This window comes from Taeniopygia guttata, chromosome 23 (genome assembly GCF_048771995.1).
Source record: "Taeniopygia guttata chromosome 23, bTaeGut7.mat, whole genome shotgun sequence".
Lineage (NCBI taxonomy): Eukaryota > Metazoa > Chordata > Aves > Passeriformes > Estrildidae > Taeniopygia > Taeniopygia guttata.
Window position 1 is genome coordinate 2284819 of NC_133048.1, and position 23984 is coordinate 2308802.

Sequence of the window (23984 nt, forward strand, 5' to 3'; positions counted from 1 at the left end):
CCTTCAGATAAAAGCATCTATCCCACAAGAAAGGGTGGGAGGGAGGAATCCCAGGACACAGGGAGACCCTGAACCCTCGGGAAATCTTCCCTCAAACCCCCAAATCCTCCCCACCGGCCCCGTGCCTCAGTTTCCCGGCCCAGTTGAGCAGGAGGAGCTCAGGAAGAGGAAGATGAGAGCGAAGATTCCTCCTGATCGCTCGGCTCCTCTTCATTTCCCACTGGAAGTGCCGAGGGGGGGATTTCGCTCTCAGCTCCTCAGCCCTGCCAAATCCAGGGAAAAGTCCAATTTCCACAGTGCTGAGCCCGTCCTGATCTCCTAAAACCGAGCGATTTTCTGCCTGATCGGGAATTAAAGCGCGGCAGCCGCGATGGAGGAGCGGACGGGGCTGCAGGGGATGATCCCAAATCCCTGCGCCGCCCCAGAGGGATAAAAAGGCAGGAAAGGGGCCTGGTGACCCCAAACCCCCTCATCTGTTCACCCACAGATAGCAAAAACCCCAAAAATCCTCACCCTGCGTGATGGGGCCATTCCTGGAGCTTCCCCTTCCCAAAGGATTTGAATCCCACCCTACAAATCCATCGTTTCGCCTTTCCCTGTGGGGTCTGGCTAACAAGGCAGAAATAAAATTATAGGTAAAGTTATTAATGAAGAGAAGCACGGGGACAGATTTGGAGAATCCCAGGTGAATTCCTGCTGGAATTCCAAATCCCGCTGGGCACCGGGGCTGGCAGTGCCACCACGACCTCGGGCTGAAGCCACCCGCTGTCCCCACGCCCGGCACCTGCGCTGAGATCTCTCCGTATTTTTACGTGGCTGCAAGAAAACACCGAGCGGAGTTTGCAAAGATCGGCCGCATTTAAATGCAAATTGCGTTATTTCTGTCTCGGAAAAAAAAAAAAAAAGAAAAATTAAAAAAGCGCGTCATTAATACATTTTCTGCAATTTGGAGAAATCAGTGGCAATTATTTTTTTCGCAATGAGCCATTAGCCAACTTTCATTTGAAGGGGGGATGGGGAGAGGGGAGAAAAAAAAAAAAAAAAAAGGAAAAAACTCTCAAGGAAATCATTGTGTGACTGACACATTTCCTCCCAGGTCTTCGAGCTGCCTGCTCATCCCGGGAATAATTATAAAGGGAAGGAGCTAAAAGTACTTCCAGGAGGCGGATGTGCACGAAGCCAAATGTTTTTCCAAGGGGTTGATCCAGCACGTGCGTGCTCAGATCACCAGGATGGGATTTTGGGGCACTTGGGGGATAATTTTAGCTTGGGAGGGGCCTTAAAACCCATCTGGTTTCACGTTTTACTATCCCAGGGTGATCCAAGCCCCATCCAACCCGGCCTTGGGCATTTCCAGGGATGGGACGCGCAGGATTTTTCCTGGAGCTGCCAATACTGAGGGTGCAGAAGCTTCTCCAGAGGGGTTTGGGGAGGGATTTAAAGGATCAGGAGCGAGGCCTCACTCAGGGGGTCTCAGGTATCCAGGGGGTGCCAACCTCTGGAATTGTGATCTCCCGCCTGCTTTGCTGCTAAATGAAAAGGAGCAGAGAGGAGAAAAGGAAAGAGCGATCCGTGGAGAGATTAAAGGGAAAAAGGACCAAAAAAAAAAAAAAAAAATTAGGAAAAAAAGCGTTCGCTCTTGTTCGGATTCCTCCCTCGGGGTGAAGAGCGAATTTCCATAATGCTGGAAGTGCTCATTAAGCGCTGTTAAGTGACAGTCCCCACCCCCGGAGCGCCGCAGGGGTGGCTCTTTCCCCACCAGGAGCGCACATTCCAGGCTCTCCGCGCTGGCATTTGGGATAAACCGGAGGTGCCAGGCTGCCAGCGCCACTTGGGGACAATCCCGGCACCGTTCCCGGCTGATTTTCTTCATCCTCCCTCCCTGCTCGCCCAAAAACAGAGGCAGCAACCAAAGCAAAGAGCCCCAAAAGCCCCCAAAAACAGGCGGGGAGTGACAAAGTCAGAGCCACCAAGCCCTGGGGGACATCCCAAGTGGCATCAGAGCTCTCGCAATGCCACATTCTGCTGGATAATTCAGGAAAATTCCTGAATCCCCCGCCCTGGGCACCCGGGAGTGGAGCCAGCAACCCCCAACCCTCAGCACCCGGGGGCTGGTGGGGTCATCTGGGTCTGGCCCTGATTCCCAGCAGCCTCCATCCATCAATATCTGTCAATATCCATCAAAATCCATTGCTATCCATTGGAAACCATCAATATCCATTGATATCCATTGAAAACCATCAATATCCATTGATATCCATTTATATCCATCAATAACCATAAATATCCATTGATATCCATCAATAACCATCAATATCCATCAATACCTACCAATAACCATCAATATCCATAAATACCTACCAATAACCATCAATAACCATCAATACCCACCAATATCCATCGATATCCACTGATATTTATCAATATCCATCGATATCCATGGACATCCACCAATATCCACTGATATCCATCAGTATCTATCAATAACCACCAATACCCATCAATATCCACCAATATCCACCAATACCCACCAATACCCATCAATACCTACCAATACCCATCAATATCCACCAATACCCACCAATACTCATCAATATCCACCAATGCCCACCAATACCCACCAATACCCATCAATATCCACCAATACCCACCAATACCCATCAATACCCACCAATACCCATCAATATCCACCAATACCCATCAATATCCACCAATACTCACCAATACCCACCAATACCCATAAATACCCGCCAATACCCACCAATACCCACCAATACCCACCAATATCCATCAATACCCACCAATACCCACCAATACCCATAAATACCCACCAATACCCATAAATACCCATCAATACCCACCAATACCCACCAATACCCATAAATACCCACCAATACCCACCAATACCCATCAATACCCATCAATACCCACCAATACCCACCAATACCCACCAATACCCATCAATACCCATCAATACCCACCGCTATCCAGGGATAGCAGCAGCTCCCGGCTCCTTTTGGGATCATCCCGGCCCTGGTGACGGTGACGGATGGGCGCTGCCATCCCCCGTGGCCCTTTCTTATTGAATTCTTTTTTTTTGGTTTTGTTTTAATGCGCATCGTAACCCCGGCGGGATCACGAACACCTGGATCAGCGCAGGGAATGGATGAGGAGCGGAAAACATCCCCGGGATAAACGGCTCCTTGGGAAAGGGATGCTGAGTGCTCCAGAAATTGGGGAACAGCAGGGTTGGGGTTGGATATCAGCCCTAAAACCACCCCAAAACATGCCCAGGTGGGCTCAGGGAGGTGACAGAGTCCCCACAGTAACAGGACACGGATCCTGACACAGCAGGAATTCATCTCCCTCCATCCCAGCACACCCAAATCGCTTCTCACCCTCCCAGAACCCAATCCTGAGGTTGTGAGGGGATTTTTTGGGGGTGAAAACATCCCCACAGCCACAGGACATGGATCCTCTGTCCTGCCCAACAATTAAATCCCAGCAGGAATTAAATCCCAGCTCCTGGAATTGTCACCTCCCTCCATCCCAGCACACCCAAATTATTTCTCACCCTCCTAGAACCCAATCCTGAGGTTGTGAGGGTTTTTTGGGGGTCCCCACTCTCCACGCCACCAATCCCAGGCTCTCCAAAGGATCCAGCTCCTGGCTCCGGGTGAAACACATTTTAAGAGCCATAAATTCCACCTGGGTTAGCAGCGGGTGCTTAATCAAAGCCCCGTGAGTGATCTCCTCTGGGCTTTCAGGAGCTTTTTTCATGTCCTTTTCTCGCTCCGATATGGATCCAATATCTCCCGCAGCGGCCAAGGCCGTAAAGATAAAAAACGGGATAATTGCGGTGGGACTTTTACAGGTGAGAAAATACAGGGAAGCACAAAGCAGCCCTGACAACTGTTTTTGGGTGATGCTGGGAGAGACTCTCCTGCGCAGATCCAGCCATCCCAGCTCCTTTTTTATTTTAAAATCACGGTTTTTAAACGCCTCTCCCATCTCTGGGTCAGCAAAAGGCCTAATCCGACTGAGTTTTGCTCATCCCGACGCTTTTCCCTGAGAATTCCTTGCTCTTCCCATCCCGCAGGAATGCCAGTTCCTCCGCACGCCGTCCCATCTCCATCCCTGGATGAGGCTCAGCGCTAATTAAAGCACCCCTGACTACGGCTCTGTTGTAATTAACAGACAATTAGCGGCACAAGCTGGCGCGCCGGAGCGACGAGCAGGAGCTGGCAGCGAGACAAACTCGCTGTCCCTTCCCGGCGGGATTCGGGATTTTCCCGAGGGGATTTTGGAGATCCTCAGGCTGGGAAACTCCAACCGCGCTCCCGGCACCAAAACAGCGCTGGAGCTGCTCCACCACACCCTTCCCTTCCTATTTCCTTCCCTTCCTGTTTTCCTCTTCCTTTTTTTCCCCATTCCTTCCATTCTCTTTCACTTCCTTCTTTTTTTTCCCCTTCCTTTTTCCCCCTTTCCCTCCCCTCCCTTCCTTTTCCCCCTTCTTTTCTTCCTTTTCCTTTCCTTCCTTTCCTTTTCCCCCCCTTTTTCCTTCCTTTTCCTTTATTTCCTTTCCTTTTCCCCCTCTTTTTTCCTTCCTTTTCTTTTCCTTTCCTTCCCTTCCTTTTGTTCCCTTCCCCTTCCCTTTTTCCCCTTCTCTTCCTCTTTTTCCTGGGCAGGGTGGGAGAGGTGGCACAAGGACAGGGATGGGAGCGGTGGGGTCAGCACGGCAGCATCGCCCCAGCACCACCCCAGGATCATCCCAGTATCACCCCAGTACCCCATTCCCACCCCAGTATCACCCAGTATCACCCCAGTATCATCCCAGTATCACCCCAGCATCACCCAGCATCACCCCAGGATCATCCCAGTATCACCCAGCATCACCCAGTATCACCCAGCACCATCCCAGCATCATCCAGCATCAACCCAGTATCACCCCAGGATCACCCAGTGTCACCCCAGTATCACCCAGCATCACCCAGTATCACCCCAGTATCACCCCAGTATCACCCAGCATCACCCCAGTATCACTCCAGGATCATCCCAGTATCACCCAGTGTCACCCCAGTATCACCCAGTATCACCCAGTATCACCCAGTATCACCCCAGTACCACCCCAGTACCCCATTCCCGCCCCATTCCCCACGCTGGCAGATCCGGGATTCGGTGCTGGACGAGCTCCCGGCCTTGTCCCTGTGCCGGCACCAGGAGCATCCCAGAGCACACTGATGGCTCCCACCCCTCCCCCACACACCCCAAAGCGTTCCCTCCCACCCCACAGCGGTGATAAACCCCCAAACCCCATGGGATTGCTGCTGGCCACTGGATTTGGCCATCCCAAACCCCACCCGAGCCTCTGGATGTGACAACCCCCCTCACCCCATCCCAAATCCCACACCCCGGGGGCTGCACATCCCAAAACGCGCTCCTGGGTTTTCCTCGCTTCACCCTCCTTCCCAGCAGCACTCCAGAGGAAAATGGGATGGAAAATGGGACGGAAAATGGGATGGAAAATGGGATGGGGCCTCTCCCTGCTGCTGCCCGGGCTCCCTGAGGAGCAGCAGGCAGATGTTTGCTCGGCGCCGATCTGCGTCCTGCTGGATTCCCTAATAATCTCAATTATCCCGAGCTTTCATCCACGGCGCTCTGCGTTCCCAGGAAATGGAGATGGATGGAGCCAGCGGGGGGGTCCTGGGGACACCGGGCCGGGTGACAGATGGGGAGGTCACAGGGGTGGAAGGGGCGGGGACGGGGGCTGGATTCCCTCCGGGAGTTGGGAAAACGCTGCAAAGCTCCTCTCCAGCCCCAGCTGGAGGGGATGGCCTGAGCTCTGGGAAGAGCAGAGATTCCCGGGGCCATCCCGGCTCCAGGTTTGGGGTTCCTGGCAGATGGACGCTGGCACCTCCTCTGCAGGGCGTTGTCACCTCGTGTCACCTCCCTGCCCTGGCACCGCTCCCTGGGGCTTCCCTCTCCCTCAGCTCCAGCTTTGGAGTCGGGAGCGAGGGGAGGGATGCGATGAAGGTGGCATCACCCCAAATCTCCCCTGGAAATCCGGATTTTTCCAGGGATTGTGCTGTCCCTGCTTCCCGTGCTGCCCTACAAAGTGAGGGGATCCTTCTTTTTTTCCCCATTCCTGTTCCTATTTTGGCAGCGCTGGAGTCAAGTAGCTCAATTAAGCAATAACTGCCTCTGTACAGCTGCCCACACAGCCTGCGGTAAATAATTAAATGCTGAAATAATCCAGCAGATGGGAAGCAGCACGGAGAGAGATCCGGGAGGAATCCTCCCTCCTGCCCACCTCATCCCTGGCCCTGAACAGCACCGGGACACGGAGCCACGGAAATACGGGGGAACACCTGGAGGGGAAAATCACAACTCCCACCATGTGTCCCCGTCCCCAAGGCGGCGGCGGGAGAAGCAGAACGTGAGAAAAACACGATGGAAAATTTTATCCGAGCCCCGCTGTTGATCTGGAGGCGAAGCACATCCCCGAGCCAGCCCGTGGCTCCTCTCGCACATCAGCCGCATTTTATCAGCTCCAACGCAGGGCAGGAGCATCGTTAAGAGGCCTAATTAGCAGTACTGATAGATAAATATTCATTCCAAACCCTCAGGAATGAAGATCCGGCTTGGAACGTGGAGGGTTTGGCATGGGAGCCTGTCCTGGCAATTCCTGGCACGGGATTGGCATCACCCCTGTGCCCCTTCCCTGTCTGCTCCCAGAGCCGGGGCAGCAAAGGCAGTGAGAGCCTTCAAAATGCTGCCCCAGCGCCATCCACCTCCCAAAGAGAACCCCAAAAATGCTTTAATGACCCCTAAAAATCAGCTCCTGCCGCTGCAAAGGGCCGGCTGGAGGAGCTGGGTGCGGGCAGTGGCCGGGGATGTTCCAGGAGGAGCTGGGTGTGGGCAGTGCCCGGGGATATTCCTGCAGGAACTGGGTGTGGGCAGTGCCCAGGAATTTTGCCCCAGGGCGATCCCAGTTCCCAGCAGGCAGCCGGAGCCTCCTCTCCATATTCACATTTCCATCACATCCTCCTCAGACAGCTCCACTCCACTCCACTCCACTCCTCCATCTGCTGAAATGCCACCTCCGGGAGAGGGATTGGCTCGGAACAGCTTCTCCCTCCTCGCTGCCTCTTTCCCTCCTCAGGATTTGCATTCCTGATCCCGGGAATTCGCCTTCGCCCCTTGTGGGGCCGGGCAGAACGTATCAGCCCGGGGATGGGGCAGGGGGTGGCCTCCAGAGCGGGATTGCTTCATGGGAACAGCAGATTTTTGGGTCCAGAACAGCCTGGGAAGAGCTGAGGTGTCCGATCCCAATGTCACCCGCCCGGGGACATCCCTGGGGAGGGACCTGCCGCAGGGATTTGTTTTCTGAGTGTGGATTGAGGCTCAGCTGGGAAGAGATTTTCCTGCCAGATCCACCTGGTGAATCAGATGGGGAAAGGGATCCCGGAATCAGATCGGGAAAGGGATCCTGGAATCAGATTGGGAAAAGGATCGTGAAGATGAGGGTGAGGGGCTCCATTCCAGCAAAAACGTGAGGAAAAATGGGAATGGAGAGGCAGGAGAGGTGCTGGGGTGGGCACAGGGATGGGCACAGGGAATGGGATGGGCACAGGGAATGGGAATGGGCACAGGGATGGGGATGAACACAGGGAATGGGGTGAGAACAGGCATGGGCACAGAAAATGAGGATGAACACAGGGAATAGGATGGGATGGGCACAGGGATGGGCCCAGGGATGGGATGGGATGGGATGGGATGGGATGGGATGGGATGGGATGGGATGGGATGGGATGGGATGGGATGGGATGGGATGGGATGGGATGGGATGGGATGGGATGGGATGGGATGGGATGGGATGGGATGGGATGGGATGGGATGGGATGGGATGGGGTGGGATCCATGGGCCAAACCCTTCCCCAGCCCGGGCTGGCACCTCCCTCCTGCCAGCAGCTCCGCTCTGCACTGCAGAGATCCCGGGAACTGGGGGAGAGGAGCGATTTTCTGCCTTCACCTTTCTTTGTACTCCTATGCTAATGACAAAAGCGGGAATTAAACCTCTCCCGAGCAGAACAAAGGCCTCTCTGGAGAGGAGATCAGCGTGACCGAGCTGGAATAACAAACCCTGGAGCGAGAGCAGGAAGGAGGAACAGCGGGGTGGGTGGGGGGCACCCTGGGGAGCTGGGGGCTCATCCTGGGTGCATCACAGCCTCGGTACCGCTCATCCACGGCAAAAAAATTCCTTGGGAGAAACCTCCGGAGCCGGAGCCGGAGCGTGCCGGCACACACGGACGGGCAGCGGCCCCCGGGCCCCCCTCGCCCGGGCCTGGCCTCACATGCCGCGCTCCGTGCGGGGAGGGAGGGATGGCCCGGGATGCTCCGGCCTGCCCTACATTCCATCCTTCCCAAAGAGAGCAGCTGGGGCTGCCTCCGCTCCGGCTGCATCCCCTCCATCCCAAATAAACAGAGCAGCCCGGGGCTGTCCTGCCCGGCACTCCGCTCCGAATCCTGGGCCGTGCTGGGCCTGGGTGGCATCCCATAATATCCCCCAAAACATCCCATCCCCCATCCCATCCCCCCATCCCATCCCCCAGCAAATCCCCTCTTTGTACTCCCCCATCAATCCCATCACATCCACATCCGCTTCTCATCCCCCCATGGCATCCCCCATCACAATCCTAAATATTCTCGCACCTCATCCCATCCCATCCCACAACATTCCCACACCTCATCCCATCCCATCCCATCCCATCCCAAAACATTCCCACACCTTATCCCATCCCATCCCATCCCATCCCATCCCATCCCATCCTATCCCATCCCACAACATTCCCATCCCATTCCCACACCTCATCCCAACCTATCCCATCCCATCCCATCCCAAAACATTCCCACAGCATTCCCACACCTCATCCCATTACATCCCACACCTCATCCCATCCCAAAACATTCCCACACCCGATCCCATCCCATCCCTCTTTTTTACCCCATTCCATCCCATCCCCCATTTTAATCCCTTTTTTTACCCCATCCCCATTTTTAATCCCCCTTTTTTATCCCATCCCATTCTCCATTTTTTTGCCCCCTCATCCCATTCCCACAAATTCTCCCACCCCATCCCCATCATTCCCTGAATTCTGGACATTTTCCCAACCCACATCCGCCTGCACCACAGGAATGTTTGGGATCCACCCCGGGAATTTTTGGGATCCACCCCAGGAATTTTTGGGATCCACCCCAGGAATTTTTTGGGATCCACTGCAGGAACTTTTTTGATCCACCCCAGGAATTTTTGGGCTCCACCACGGGAATTTTTGGGATCCACCCCAGGAATTTTTGGGCTCCACCGCAGGAATTTTTTGGGCTCCACCCCAGGAATTTTCGGGATCCACCTGGAGGCTGCCGAGAGCAGAAATTCGGGAATTCTGTGGGAAACTCCCACTGGAAGAGGCTCCCCGGGGGATGCTCAGGGTGGGATTTTCGGCCTCGGCATCCTCGTGGGTCCCTTCCAAGTGGGAATAGCCCCACCAAATATAAATATAAATATAAATATAAATATAAATATAAATATAAATATAAATATAAATATAAATATAAATATAAATATAAATATAAATATAAATATAAATATAAATATAAATATAAATATAAATATCTCGCGGGATCCTGGCGTCATTCCCCAGCCCATTGTTTTCCCTCCGTCTGCCTCCAAATTGCTCCTAAATAATCCCGTTTATCTCCAGCTGATTGAGCCGCAGAATTTTGCAATTACCCACAAAAAGGACATTCAGCAGCCCGTGTTATTTGCATTTTTAAGGACCGAGGATTTTTAGGTTTTTTGGTTTTTTTTTTTTCCCCCCTCTCCATGGGATTTTAGCATTTTGGGTTTATTTTGGAATTTTTCAAGAAAAATAGGGTGAAACCCCCATAAAAATAGGGCAAAACCCCTGATAAAAATAGATTAAAACCCCTGATAAAATCTCGATAAAAATAACTTTATAGGGTAAAACTCTCAATAAAATAGGGCAAAACCCCTGATAAAAGGGACTTTATAGGGTGAAACCCACAATAAAGTAGGGTAAAACCCCGATAAAAATGAGATAAAAACCCCGATAAAAGGGACTTTATAGGGTAAAAACCCCCCATAAAAATAGGGTAAAACCCCCGATAAAATCTCAATAAAAGGGATTTTATAGGGTAAAAACCCCTGCGTTTATCTCCAGCTCAATCCGCCAAAGATGTTTTGGGTCAGAAATGAGGATTTTGAACATTTCAGAGCCCAAAAACTCCCTCCAGCCCCATCCCACGAGTCCTCAGGTAGATGGGAAAGGAAATTTAATCCTAAATTCTGATTTTTTTTCCTGCTCCATCCCATGAATCCTCAGGAGCTGAGGAAGCAAATTTAATCTTAAATTCTAAATTTTTTTTAAAATTATTCTTTTATTCCTTGTTTATTCCCTTTTATTCCTTTTTTTTTATTATTATTCTTTTATTCCTTTTTGTATTCTTTTTTTTATTTATTTATTCTTTTATTCCTTTTTTTTATTCCCATTTTTTCTCCCCGCCCGGCTGCTCCATTAGGCCGGGCAGCCTCTTCCAGGTCTTTTTTTCTGCTCTAATTCCTCATGGATCACCTTGGCCAAACTTCTTTGGGCTGAGGAAGAGGAGAGGAGAGAAAAATGAAAGTTTTAATTCCTGCGTGGCTCCCAGAACTGGATAAATTATTCATTCCAAAAATCCGCTAATGCACCGAGCGCTCTCCCGCCTGAATTCCCGCCCGGAGCCCGCGGGGAAAAACCAGGAAAAACTCCCGGCACGGAGCCGGCCCTGCCCTAATTCCGAATTTTCTGGATTTTCCCGAAGTTTCCGCCCGCCCAGATCCCGAGGGAAGTTGTTGGGGTTGGTTTTTCCATCGGGAATGAGGAGCGGGAGAACCCCCGAGCGTCTTTTGGGTCACGTTTTTCAGGGAATTCTGCCTGAAAATGGGCCCTGGAATGGGCAGGTGGGAAAAATGAGATTAATTTTGTGTCTCCTTTTCTGGGAAAAAACAGGTTGGAAAAATGAGATGAATTTTGTGTCTCCTTTTCTGGGAAAAGCCAGATTGGGGAAAAGGAGCCGAATTTTGTCTCTCCTTTTCCAGGGATTTCTGCAGGCCCTGGAATGGGCAAGTGGGAAAAATGAGATTAATTTTGCCTCTCCTTTTCCAGGAAAAACCAGGTTGGAAAAAATGAGATGAATTTTCTCTCTCCTTTTCCAGAAAAGCCCAGTTGGGAAAAATGAGATTAATTTTGTGTCTCCTTTTCCAGGGATTTCTGCGGTCCCTGGAAAGGCCAGGTGGGAAAATTAAGATGAATTTTGTCCCTCCCTTTCCAGGAAAATCAGGCTGGGAAAAATGAGATGAATTTTGTCTTTCCCTTTCCAGGAAAGGCCCAGTTGGGAAAAATAAGCTGAATTTTGTCTCTCCTTTCCCAGGGATTTCTGTATTCCCTGGAAAAGTGAGGTTGGGAAAAATCAGATTAATTTTGCCTCTCCTTTTCCAGGAAAAGCCAGGTTGGGGAAAAGGAGCCGAGTTTTGTCTCTCCTTTCCAAGAAAAACCAGGTTGAAAAAATGAGATTAATTTTGTCTCACCTTTTCCAGGAAAAGCCTGGTTGGGAAAAATGAGATTAACTTTGTCTTTCCCTTTCCAGGGATTTCTGTGTTTTCTGGAGAAGCCAGGTTGGAAAAATGAGATTAATTTTACCTTTTCCAGGAAAAGCCAGATTGGGAAAAATGAGCCGAATTCCCGGTCACCTCCCCCTGCCACCCCCAAAACCACCAAAACCACCCGAATTTCCCCCCCAGGGCATCCCTGCCTCCCTCAAAGCCACAATTTCCCAATTCCAGCTCCTGGAAATTCCCAATCCCCGGCTCCGACATGGGAGAAAGGCCCGAATTAAAAAGGGAAATGAGGACGAGAGCGTAAAATCATCAAATTAATTTGATCTCATCACGGTTCATATCCCAGGGGAACTATGACATTAATTTTTTTGATTTTTATTTCATATTTTACTCCAAGTTCGGAGCCGCCAGTGACGGATTCGAGGGAAAGGCCGTGCGGAAAGAAGGGGGAAAATGAGATTTAATTCCCAGCGGGAATTTTTTCCCCTTCCCAGCTCCCGGTTCTCCATCCCTGAGGGATGAAGGAATCTCCTGGGTTTATTGGGGTTTTATCCTATTTTATCGGGGGTTTTACCCTATAAAATCCCTTTTATTGGGGGTTTAATCCTAATTTATTGGGGGTTTTACCCTATAAAATCCCTTTCATTGGGTTTTTTTATCCTATTTTATTGGGGGTTTTACACTATAAAGCCCATTTATCAGGGGTTTTACCCTATAAAATCCCTTTTATCAGGGTTTTGCCCTATTTTTATCAGGGGTTTCACACTATAAAGTCTCTTTTATCGAGATTTTAGCAGGGGTTTTACCCTATTTTTATGGGGGGTTTACCCTATTTCTATCGGGGGTTTTACGCTATAAAGTACCTTTTATCAGGGGTTTTGCCCTATTTTATTGGGGGTTTTGCCCTTATAAAGTCCTTTTATCGGGGTTTTACCCTATTTTTCTCGAAAAATTCCAAAATAAACCCAAAATGCCAAAATAAACCCAAAAAAACCCCAACCCCCCAAAAAAACCCAACCCCCCCCAAAAAAAAACCCCAAACCTCCCAAAAAAACCCCAGGTCCCCCCTAAATCTATATTCTATAATCCATATTCTATAATCTATATTCTATAATCTATAATGTATAATCTATATTCTATAATCTATATTTTATATTTTAGAATCTAGAATTTATATTTTAGAATCTATTTCACACTTTTGTGGTCCCCAGTTGATTTGGAGGCTTTGGAGACCTTCTCCACGAACGAGGGTCAAAGTCAGACAGGGAAATATTCCCATTTTTCGGGGTTTTCTGGGATGGGACGAGTTTTTTTATCCCTTCCCACCCAACCCATCCCACGATTCCCCCTCCTAATTTTTCCCCTTCATCTTCTCCCGCTCGTTAATTCCTCCCCGCAGCTGCCGCCTTTATTCTCCACTTTTCCCGTGGATCCAGGAGTTTGTTTTCCTCCTTCCTGATGGATTTTTAATTGGCCGCCGCCCGCCGGGCTTTGGGGGGCGCTTTCGGCAGGAATCCGATGCGAATTCCTGGGATTTTCACATTCCTGAGCTGCCTCGGCGGCTGGGAATGATTGGAAATAAAGAAATAAATTAATAAACAGGATTGCGTCAATGGAGAGCAGCGGGAGGTTCGCAGGTGCGCCCGGCGAGCCTGAGCTGGGTCCTAAAAAAATCTGGGATTTGTCGGGAAAGAGCGGCTTAATCAAGCTTTGCATTAATTGCCCGCAATGCAGGCGCTAATTAATGGATGCCCATCTCCCACCCACCCCCACCCGGGTTTTAACCCTTCGCAGGCCGGGCCCGGCCTCGCCCCCAGATCCTAAATCCCCAATCCCGGCGCTGGGAGGTTGGTGCCACCTTCTGCACCCCCAAATCGCCGTGCCACAGTTCCCTAAACCCCCGTGCCAGGACACGAAACTCCTCTGCCAGGTTCCCCCCAAATCCCACTGCCAGGACCCCAAAAACCTCAGTGCCAGGACCCCAAATCCCATGCCAGGAGCCCCCAAACCCCCAAGCCCATATCCCTCAAATCACCGTGCCAGGAACTCCCCAAATCCCAATGCCAAGACACCACCAAATCCCTGAGCCCAGATCCCCCAAATCCCCGTGCCCAGACCCCCCAAATTCCCGTCCCAGAACCCCCCAAACCCCCATGCCAGGACCCCTCAGATCCCCGTGCCAGGAGCGCCCAAACCCCCGAGCCCAGATCCTCCAAACCCCCGTCCCAGGAGCCCCCAAATCCCTGTACCAGCACCCCTCAAATCCCCACACCAGGATCCCAAAATCCTCAGTGCCAGGACCCCCAAATCCCCGTCCCAGATCCCCCCAAATCCCCGTGCCAGGACCCCCCAAATTCCGTCCCAGGACCCCCCAAATTCCCCTCCCAGGACCCCCCAAATCCCCATCCCAGATCCCCCCAAATCCCCGTCCCAGAACCCCCCAAACCCCCGTGCCAGGACCCGAAATTCCCATCCAAGAACCCCCCAAATCCCCGTTCCAGGCGCGTCCTCCCCGCAGGGGCGCCCAGGGCCGGGTGATTGACAGCTGTCACTCAAAGCCGTCTCTGGCCGCATTTTCCCGGCAGATGAATATTCATGAGATATTCATGAGCTGTTTTCCCGCTGCTGCGGGACCCTCCCGCGGCCTCTCGCCGTGAACCATTCACGGAACAGCGGGAAAAATGCAAATTCCAGCGGGTTCGGATGGGGAATGGGCACCTCCAGGCCTGGCATCGGCCACCCCGACCCTCCCGCGCCGTGCCAGGCGCAGAAAGTTCTGGAAAAGGCAGGAAAAGATGGATCTGATCCTTCATCTTCCCGCATTTCGGGGTGCTGGGGGCACCAAGGACAGCCACGGTGTGACCTGGGGCAGTGACTGCCACCACCCTGAATGTCCACAGTGCTCAGCACCCCAAATCCATGGAATACCCCTGGAAAATCCATGGAATACCCCTGAAAAATCCATGGAAAATCCCTGGAATATCCATGGAAAATCCCTGGAATATCCCAGAGTGGCAGCTGGCATCATTGTGCCACCGGGATTTTCCCTCCCTGCCCCAGCCTGAGCTCCCAGGGCTTCATCCCAAATCCAAACCCAAATTTGAACCCCTCCAGGGATTTGTCCCTAATCCAGACCCAAAATTTGAACCCCTGCAGGGATTTTTCCCTAATCCAGACCCAAATTTGAACCCCTCCAGGGATTCATCCCAAATCCAGACCCAAAACTTGAACCCCCTCCAGGGATTTGTCCCAAATCCAGTACCCCATCCTGATCTTCCAAGCTTTTATCCCAAATCCAACACCCCATCCCGATCCCCCAGGGCTCCATCCCTACGGAATTAACCCTTCCCACGCCGCTTCCCATCCACGCTGGGACATCCCCCAGGAACCCGATCCCCCCCCCAGGGGGGCCGGGAAGAAGAGGAAGAGGAGGAGGAGGAGGAAGAAGAGGAAGAGGAGGAGGAGGAGGAAGAAGAGCAAGAGGAGGAGGAGGAGGAAGAAGAGGAAGAGGAGGAGGAGGAAGAGGAGGAAGAGGAGGAAGAGGAGGAGGAGGAGGAAGAAGAGGAAGAGGAGGAGGAGGAGGAAGAAGAGGAGGAGGAGGAGGAAGAAGAGGAAGAGGAGGAGGAGGAAGAAGAGGAAGAGGAGGAGGAGGAGGAGGAAGAGGAGGAGGAGGAAGAGGAGGAAGAGGAGGAGGTGCCCGGCTCTCTCCCACGCTCGCTCCTCCCGCTGCCATTCCCAGCTCCCGTTCCCTTGGCGAGCCCGGCAGCGGCGCGGGTCCCTCCTGCCGCCTCCTCCCGGTGTTTTCCGAGTTTGAACACGCGGAAAATAAATGTCGGTGAGGAAATGTTGCGGCGGAGGGCCGGGAAGCAATTAGCGGCCAAAGAGGCGTAATTAGCGCGCGGAACGCGGAAATAAAGCGGCGCTCGGATGGAATCGGGGCCGTGTCTGAACTACAGAGCGGGAGCGGAACCGCTGATGGAGCGGGATGAGAACCGCGGCTGGCCCAGGGCTGAGCGCGGGCGGACAGACAGACGGACAGAGGGGGAACAGAGGGGGGACAATGGGGGGACAGACGGACAGACAGTGGGGGGACAGACAGATGGACAGAGGGGGGACAATGGGGGGACAGACGGACAGACAGACGGACGGACACAGGGGGGACAGACGGACGGACAGAGGGGGGACAGACGGACAGATAGATGGACAGAGGGGGGACAGACAGATGGACAGACAGAGGGGGGGACAGACGGACAGAGGGGGGACAGACGGACAGACACAGGGGGGACAGACGGATAGACAGACGGACAGAGTGGGGACAGAGGGGGGACAATGGGGGGACAGACGGACAGACAGTGGGGGGACAGACAGATGGACAGACAGACGGACAGAGGGGGGACAATGGGGGCACAATGGGGGGACAGACGGACGGGGGGGGAGGACAGATGGACAGTGGAGTGACAAGGGTGGGACAGATGGACAGACAGACGGACAGACAGTGGGGGCACAGACGGACAGACAGACCGACAGTAGAGGGACAATGTGGGGACAGACAGACGTGGGGGGACAGATGGACAGTGGGGGGACAAGGGTGGGACGGGGGACCACGGTGGGACAGATGGACAGTGCTGGGACAGACAGACAGACAGACAGTGGGGGGACAATGGGGGCACAGATGGACAGACAGATGGACAGAGGGGGGACAGAGGGGGGACAAGGGTGGGACAGACGGACAGTGCTGGGACAGACGGACAGACAGTGGGGGGAGAATGAGGGGACAATGCTGGGACCGATGGACAGTGGGGGGACAATGGAGGGACCGTGCTGGGACAGACGGACAATGATGGGACAATGATGGGACCTTGGCGGGACAAAGGAATGTGCTGGGACAGAGAGACAACGACGGGACAATGGTGGGACGGGGGATCATGATGGGATGGAGGGACAATGATGGGACAATGATGGGACAATGATGGGACAATGCGGACCTTGGTGTGACAAAGGGCTGTGGCGGGATGGAGGACCAATGATGGGACAGGGGACCCTGGCGGGATGGAGGGATCATTAATCATCCCTGATTTATCCAACCCAGCCACGTCAGAGCTTTGCCTGGGGGCAGCAGCTGCCATTGGCCTCCTCCTCCTCCTCCTTTTTCTTCCCAACCTTCTCCTTTTTTCTCCCCAGGATCGTTTTGATCTTCCCCTTTCCCGTTTCCCCTGGAGTTCCAGCACCACCTCTGCGCGTCCTTGCCGAGCTCCCCAAAATCCCAACGGCTTCTCCACCTCCCTGGTGGCCGCTGAGCTTCCAGGGGTTCACCGGGGGGATGGGATCCCCCAGATTTCCCGGGAATGTGGGGAGCAGCTCCTGCTCGGAGCGGGGATGAAAGGGAAAGGTCCTGCGAGCTCCAGGGCGATCAAAGGGAGCCTCATCTCTTTTAATGAGGCTCCTCCAACCTTCCAGAAGCTTCGCAGGGAGGAAGGGGCTTGCTGGAGATCAAAGCCCTGCGTGAGGAGCTGGGGAGGGCTGGGAGAGGGAGAGGAAGGGAGCGAGGGATGGGAATAAAAAGATGGAGAGGCTGGAGATGCGGAGCTGAGGGATCCACCGGAGATTCCCGGTGCCTGGGAAGGAGCTGAGCGCCCGGGGGATGTGGGCAGAGCCACCAGAGCTGCCCAGGAGTGTCCCCCACGGCCAAATTCGGTGCTTTTCCCATCGTGCTGCTCCCAAATCTGGGAATAGGGGGCTCGGGATGGACACGGACACATGTCCCCACTTGTCCCCAGGAAGGGACGACCAAAATTCCCTCCCACAAATCCCCAAATCCAGCGCCAAATCCCAGCTCCTGGGGGACACCAAAGGCAGGAGCAGGACCTTGGGGCGGTCCCCAGGATGGGATTTCCCCCCCAGCAGGAAAATATCCACCAGGAAGAGGACAAAGGTGCAGCTCCCGGGGAGAATCCGGAGCCCCGATCCCTCCCCGGCTCCTGGCAGAGATCAAATCCCGTTTTTTTTTAGGAAGGATTTATCACGTTTGGTTTGAGAGCACCGAGGAAGATTCCCAATTTGGAGAAGCCTCTGGATTCATGTCCCGAGCTTGGGAACATCATAACGAGGAACTGCAAGCAGAGCCACGAGGAGAAGTGATCCCACTGCTTTTCCAGGGCCAGGAATTCCAGGATGACGCCTGGCAGGGAAAACCAGAGTCCTGCTGCCCCTTGGGATGCAGGAAAATCCCAGGGACTGCTGGAGAGATGGAGATTCCTTGGGCTCTTGTAATTTAGGGCTTTTATTTTTTTTCCAGAGGAGGGAAAAGGGGATGAATCCCAGCACTGCTGCAGGGCAGACACTCCAAGGCCATGGAATAAAGCAATTCCCACTGCTGATCCATCAGGCCTTTTCCCGGGAATGGCTCAGCAGCAGCTCAACCCAGCAGGGAGGGATGAGGAACAAACACCCCCAGGGAAAGGGGGGAAATGCTGGAGAGGGGCTGGGAAGTGTGGGAAAGGGGGTGCCCCACACGGGGATCTGCTGTGTCCCTGCCTGGGAATATCCCAGGGGACCTCTGGGAATTCCAGGGCTTCAGCACGAATTGTTTGGGTTGGAAAGGATCTCCAAACCCCTCTCATTCCATGGGCAGCAACACCTCCCGCTATCCCAGGCTGCTCCAAGCTGGCCTTGGACACTTGCAGGAATTCCATCCCAGCCAGGAATCCCATCCCAATATTCCCTTTCCCAGTTTGAAGCCATTCCCTGTGTCCTGTCCTTCCAGGCCTTGGACGCTTGCAGGAATTCCATCCCAGCCAGGAATCCCTTCCCAAAATCCCCATCCCAGTCTCCTCTTTCCCACTATGAAGCCATTCCCTGTGTCCCGTCCTTCCAGGAATTCCATCCCAGCCAGGAATCCCTTCCCAAAATCCCATCCCAGTCTCCTCTTTCCCAGTTTGAAGCCATTCCCTGTGTCCTGTCCCTCCAGGCCTTGGACACTTGCAGGAATTCCATCCCAGCCAGGAATCCCTTCCCAAAATCCCATCCCAATCTCCTCTTTCCCACTATGAAGCCATTCCCTGTGTCCTGTCCTTCCAGGAATTCCATCCCAGCCAGGAATCCCTTCCCAATATTCCCTTTCCCAGTTTGAAGCCATTCCCTGTGTCCTGTCCTTCCAGGAATTCCATCCCAGCCAGGAATCCCTTCCCAAAATCCCATCCCAATATTCCCTTTCCCAGTTTGAAGCCATTCCCTGTGTCCTGTCCCTCCATCCTTGTCCCCAGTCCCTCTCCAGCTCTCCTGGAGCCCCTTCAGGCCCTGGAAGGGCTCTGAGCTCTCTCTGGAGTTTCTCCTCTCCAGGGGAACAATTCCAGCTGTCCCAGGAGCTGGATTTCCTCCTCTGGATTCCCTCCAGCAATTCCAAATCCTCCCCATGGCAGGGAGGAGGCAGCAGGGCTCTGGAATTCCAGGCTGCGCCTCCTCCTGCTGCCACCAGCTCCGTTATTCCCATTATTCCCGCACCCAGCGGCTCCTGGAAAAAATTAAATCCCAATTGCTGCGAGCTTGTAACTGCGGGCCGTTAATTAGGGAGCCGTAATTGGATACAGCGCTGCCTGTAAATCCAATTACCTGGGATTAGCAGCGTGCCGGGGATACGGTCCTTCCCTTTCCTTAAACTTTATCCCGCTCCTTTTCTCCCGAGGAAAGCTGGGAAGGTCTCCAGCTCCTTATGACAGCCCCAAATTCCCCCCAAAATCCTTCTCCCAATCCCTTTTCCCATCCCAGGGAGGCTGCCAGAGCTGCCCAGATCCATAAATATTAAATAATATTTATTTTAAAATATATATATTTAACTACATGGAGCAATCATCCACAGATAAAACCTGGAATCGTTTCCCAAGGAGAAAGGAAAGGGAAAAGGGGGAAAGGAAAGGGGAAAAAAGGGGGAAAGAGGAAAAAAGGGGGAAAGGAAAGGGAAAAGGGGGGAAAGGAAAGGGAAAAAAGGGGGAAAGGAAAGGGGAAAGGAAAGGGGAAAAAAGGGGGAAAGGAAAGGGGGAAAATGGGGGAAAGGAAAGGGAAAAAAGGGGAAGGGAAGGGAAAGGAAAGGGAAAAGGGGAAAAAAGGGGGAAGGAAAGGGAAAAGGGGGAAAGGAAAGGGAAAAAAGGGGGAAGGGAAGGGAAGAAAAGGGGGGAAAGGGAAAAGGAAGAAAGGAAAGGAAAGGAAAGGAAAGGAAAGGAAAGGAAAGGAAAGGAAAGGAAAGGAAAGGAAAGGAAAGGAAAGGAAAGGAAAGGAAAGGAAAGGAAAGGAAAGGAAAGGAAAGGAAAGGAAAGGAAAGGAAAGGAAAGGAAAGGAAAGGAAAGGAAAGGAAAGGAAAGGGAAAGGGAAAGGGAAAAGGAAAAGCCAGATCCGAGCCCAGGAGGAGCAGAGGGAAGCTCAGCCCCGCTGAATTCTCCCCTCGCCCCAAATGCCTCTTTGGGAACCCAAAGCCCACCCGGGGGTGCAGATGCCGTGTTCCAGAGCCCCCAAAACTCGGGGGCCGGGCAGGCTCCGGCCGGCCGCGGGTGAGCCGTGCCCGGGCTGCTGCTGCCCTCTGCCGCGGGCAGCTCTGCCAGGGAATTCTTCCCTTCTCCCGGGAAAAAACCCCATTTCCTGCCGGGATTGAGCCGCTCAGGGCGGGATCCAGGGTCGGGATTCTCTGGGATCCATAATCAGGATTCTCTGGGATCCATAATCAGGATTCTCTGGGATCCAGGGTCAGGATTCTCTGGGATCCAGGGTCAGGGATTCTCTGGGATCCAGGGTCGGGATTCTCTGGGATCCAGGGTCAGGATTCTCTGGGATCCAGGGTCGGGATTCTCTGGGATCCAGGGTCAGGATTCTCTGGGATCCAGGGTCAGGATTCTCTGGGATCCATAATCAGGATTCTCTGGGATCAGGAACTGGGAATGGAATATGAAATTTGGGCATGGAGTGTAAAATTGGGGTCTGGAATGTGGGAACTGGGGAATGGAATGTGAAACCCTTGCTGTAAGTCCTCTATTCCGTCTGGAACCCCATTGCTCCCCCTGGAACTCCTTTCTTCCACCTGGAACCCCTTTATTCCATCTGTAACCCCTCTATTCCACTTGTAACCCCTTTATTGCCCCTGAAACCCCATTATTCCACCTGGAACCCCATTATTCCAGCTGGAACCCCATTATTCCAGCTGAAACTCCATTATTCCACCTGTAACCTCTCTATTCCACTTATAACCCCATTATTCCACCTGGAATTCTTGCTGTAACCCCATTATTCCCCCTGTAACCCCATTATTCCCTCTGTAACCCCATTATTCCCCTGGAATCCTTGCTGTAACCCCATTATTCCCCCTGTAACCCCATTATTCCCTCTGTAACCCCATTATTCCCTCTGTAACCCCATTATTCCCCTGGAATCCTTGCTGTAACCCCATTATTCCCTCTGTAACCCCGTTATTCCCCCTGTAACCCCATTATTCCCTCTCTAACCCCATTATTCCCCCTGTAACCCCACTATTCCCCCTGGAATCCCTGCTGTAACCCCATTATTCCCCCTCTAACCCCATTATTCCACCTAGAATCTTTGCTGTAACCCCGTTATTCCCTCTGTAACCCCATTATTCCCCTGGAATCCCTGCTGTAACCCCATTATTCCCCCCGAAGGCAGCAGCTGTCCCCTCTCCCCTCAGGGTGACCCTCCCCACCCCTCCCCGCATCCCGCCGGTTGCCGTGGCAACGCTTTGGGAAGAAGGGAGGTTCATTATCAGTTTCTCTACGGAATTAAAAAAAAATAAATTAAAAAAAAAATACCCTTGGATGAAATTTTGTTTTCTCCCCGCTGCCTGAAATGTCCCGGATTTGTCCCTGACCCTTTGGTGTTTGTGGATTATCCGGGGCCGCTTCCCAAAGTGAATTTTCCTGCTGTTCTTAGGGATTATGGGAATCCCCGGCATCAATTCATCCCGAATAAAGCACAGAGAGATGGAAAAAAGCTCCACCGGGCAATTCCCGAGGCTCCAGGAACGCGTGAATTGTTGTTAATTAAACAGCAATCTGCTCTTTCCAAGGGAAAAAAAACTCCTGGGATCAATCCTGCTGAGCAATTCCAGGGAGAAGCAGAGCTCCAGGACAGGCAGGATGAATCCCAAAAAAGCAGAGCAGGTTTCTGAGTCAGGAATGTGAGAAAACTGGGAAGGAAATGTCAAACAAATCACATATTCCCTTTTTTTCTTTTTTTTTTTCCCCATTTTTTTGTGGTTCTGCCAAGGCCCCTTCCCACACAGGCCAATCCTCCTCCTTCCCGAGTTTTTTGGGATCCCTTCCCACCCTGCAGGATGAGACTCCAGGAATGCTCCACAGCTTTTTAAAAGTCCCTTTTCCAGGAGTGGGAAAAATCTGATAAATGTTGGAAATACAAAACCCATTTGCAAGGAGATTTCTCTGATGGCAGCAGAGCAAAGCTGATCATTATCAGTGAAAAACCAAGGGGGAAAAAAAAAGCACCTGAAATTAATTTAAATAAATTAAACAGATCAACTTCTGTGGGAAAAAAAATCCAGGCAAAAAAGCACCTGAAATAATTTAATTTAATTAAACAGATCAATAGTGTTCTAGTGCTAAGATAAGAGGAAATATTGGTGTTCAGGAGCCCAAAATTCCCATTTTTACCCCAGAACAATTCCCCCATTCAGGTGCTGCCAGGTCAAGCCTTGTCCAGAAAAGTTTTGGCAAGAGCTCTTGGGAAAGGTCAGAGCTGCTGTTTGGGCTGTTTCAAGGTAAATTTCCACCTCTTTTTTTATTGTTTTTTGTTTTGTTTTGTTTTATAAGAGATAAAAGAAGAGATTTTTCCTTTTTCCCTGCTAAAATCAGCTTTTCCCAGCAGCAATTCCAAACCACGGAGCACAAACTCTTGGAGATAATTAAACCCAATTAAAGGTGATTTTTTTTTTTTTTTTTGACCATGAATGAGCTGCAATAAATGCACCAAGAGGCGGAGGAAAATCAGATTTTACTGCAAGAACTTTATTGCACCACGTTCAAGTGCTGAGCCAGGAGCTGTGCCTGGGGCACAGTGCCACCCCCAGCTCGTGGGGACACCGGCACAATCTGCATTTCCCCCACTAATTAAGGCTGGATATGATAATTAGGATATTATAAATCAAGAGGGGAATTAGGGGAGTAGAGGGAAGAATGGGAAGTTATACACGGAGCATTTAAAATTTGGTTTATTGTTCTAAATTGGGGTTTTTCATCCAGTTCAGCACCTCCCCCTCGAATCTGACTTCCAGAATTTGTCAAATTGGTTTTAAAACCAGGATACCTTTGGCGAAAAATTCTATTTTTCTTTGCAGAAAAATTCATTTTAAAATGTGATTTCAGCACCATTTCCCTCCCACTCCCCAGTGCAGCACCCACCCCAAAAAACAATTCCAGGTCTCCTTGATCCATGGAAAAATTCGGAATATTCCACAGGGAGGAGAGAATTCAGCACAACCTGGAGGTTTGGGGAGGGGCTTTGACAAGTACTGATATTTTCTGGTTTAATTTATAAAATCTCTGCCAAGGGTTGGAATTCCTAAAATCCATTCCCTGAATTCTGGAAAGGTTCCCAAAGGAGTTTGGAAAAGGGAGAAATCCTGGGAAAGGAGGATGAGGAAGGGATGGGGAGAGGCCTCAGCAGGTATAGCCCAACAACCTAAAATTCCAAATATCCTGAGGGAAAAGGGCCCTAAACCTGGATCCAAACCCTTCCAAGGCTGGGTATTATGGAAAAAATATGGATATTATGGGGGAAAAAAATATGGATATTATGGAAAATTACCCAGGAGAAGGTGCAAGATCATCCCTGGGGCAGCCAAAATCAAAAATGGGTCTGGTAGGAGCAGCCTGGCCAAAATTGATCCTAAAATCCCTTCATTTGTTCCCTGGCAGCCCCAAAAAAATCCAAATTTTTATGGTTTGCTGATGAAGGGTGTCAGGATTTTGGGGTGGAATTTGGGATTCTCCCTCCCAAAAACCCCAATAAAAAGGAAGAAGGCAATTAAAGGTTCAGCTGAGAAAATTCCCCCTCACAACAAGTCAGGCCCTCCCTGAAAATCTGAATTTCCTGGCTCAGCAAGGTGGATCCAAAACCTTCCAAAACTGGGTATTGTGGGAAAAAATATGGATATTATGGGAAAAATATCCAATAAAAGGTGTACAAGGTAACCCCTGGGCAGCCAAAATCAAAAACGGGTTTGGTAGGAGCAGCCTGGCCAAAATTGATCCTAAAATCCTTCAATTCATTCCCTGGCAGCCCCACAAAAAATCTC

The 23984-nt window shown here is 51.8% G+C and overlaps 2 long non-coding RNA genes across 3 annotated transcripts; both read left to right on the forward strand.

Moving 5' to 3' along the window:
* Window positions 1-7071: 7071 nt before the first annotated feature.
* Window positions 7072-8502, forward strand: LOC140680486 (uncharacterized). Of its 2 annotated transcripts, none has more exons than XR_012051838.1 (2): window positions 7072-7552; window positions 7942-8502. It is a non-coding gene; the product is annotated as an uncharacterized lncRNA (long non-coding RNA). The 2 variants fall into 2 exon arrangements; XR_012051837.1 differs by having other exon boundaries at window positions 8090-8502.
* A 6795-nt stretch (window positions 8503-15297) lies between these two features.
* LOC140680487 (uncharacterized) lies at window positions 15298-18050 on the forward strand. The gene is made up of 2 exons (XR_012051839.1): window positions 15298-15512; window positions 17687-18050. It is a non-coding gene; the product is annotated as an uncharacterized lncRNA (long non-coding RNA).
* Window positions 18051-23984: the final 5934 nt, after the last annotated feature.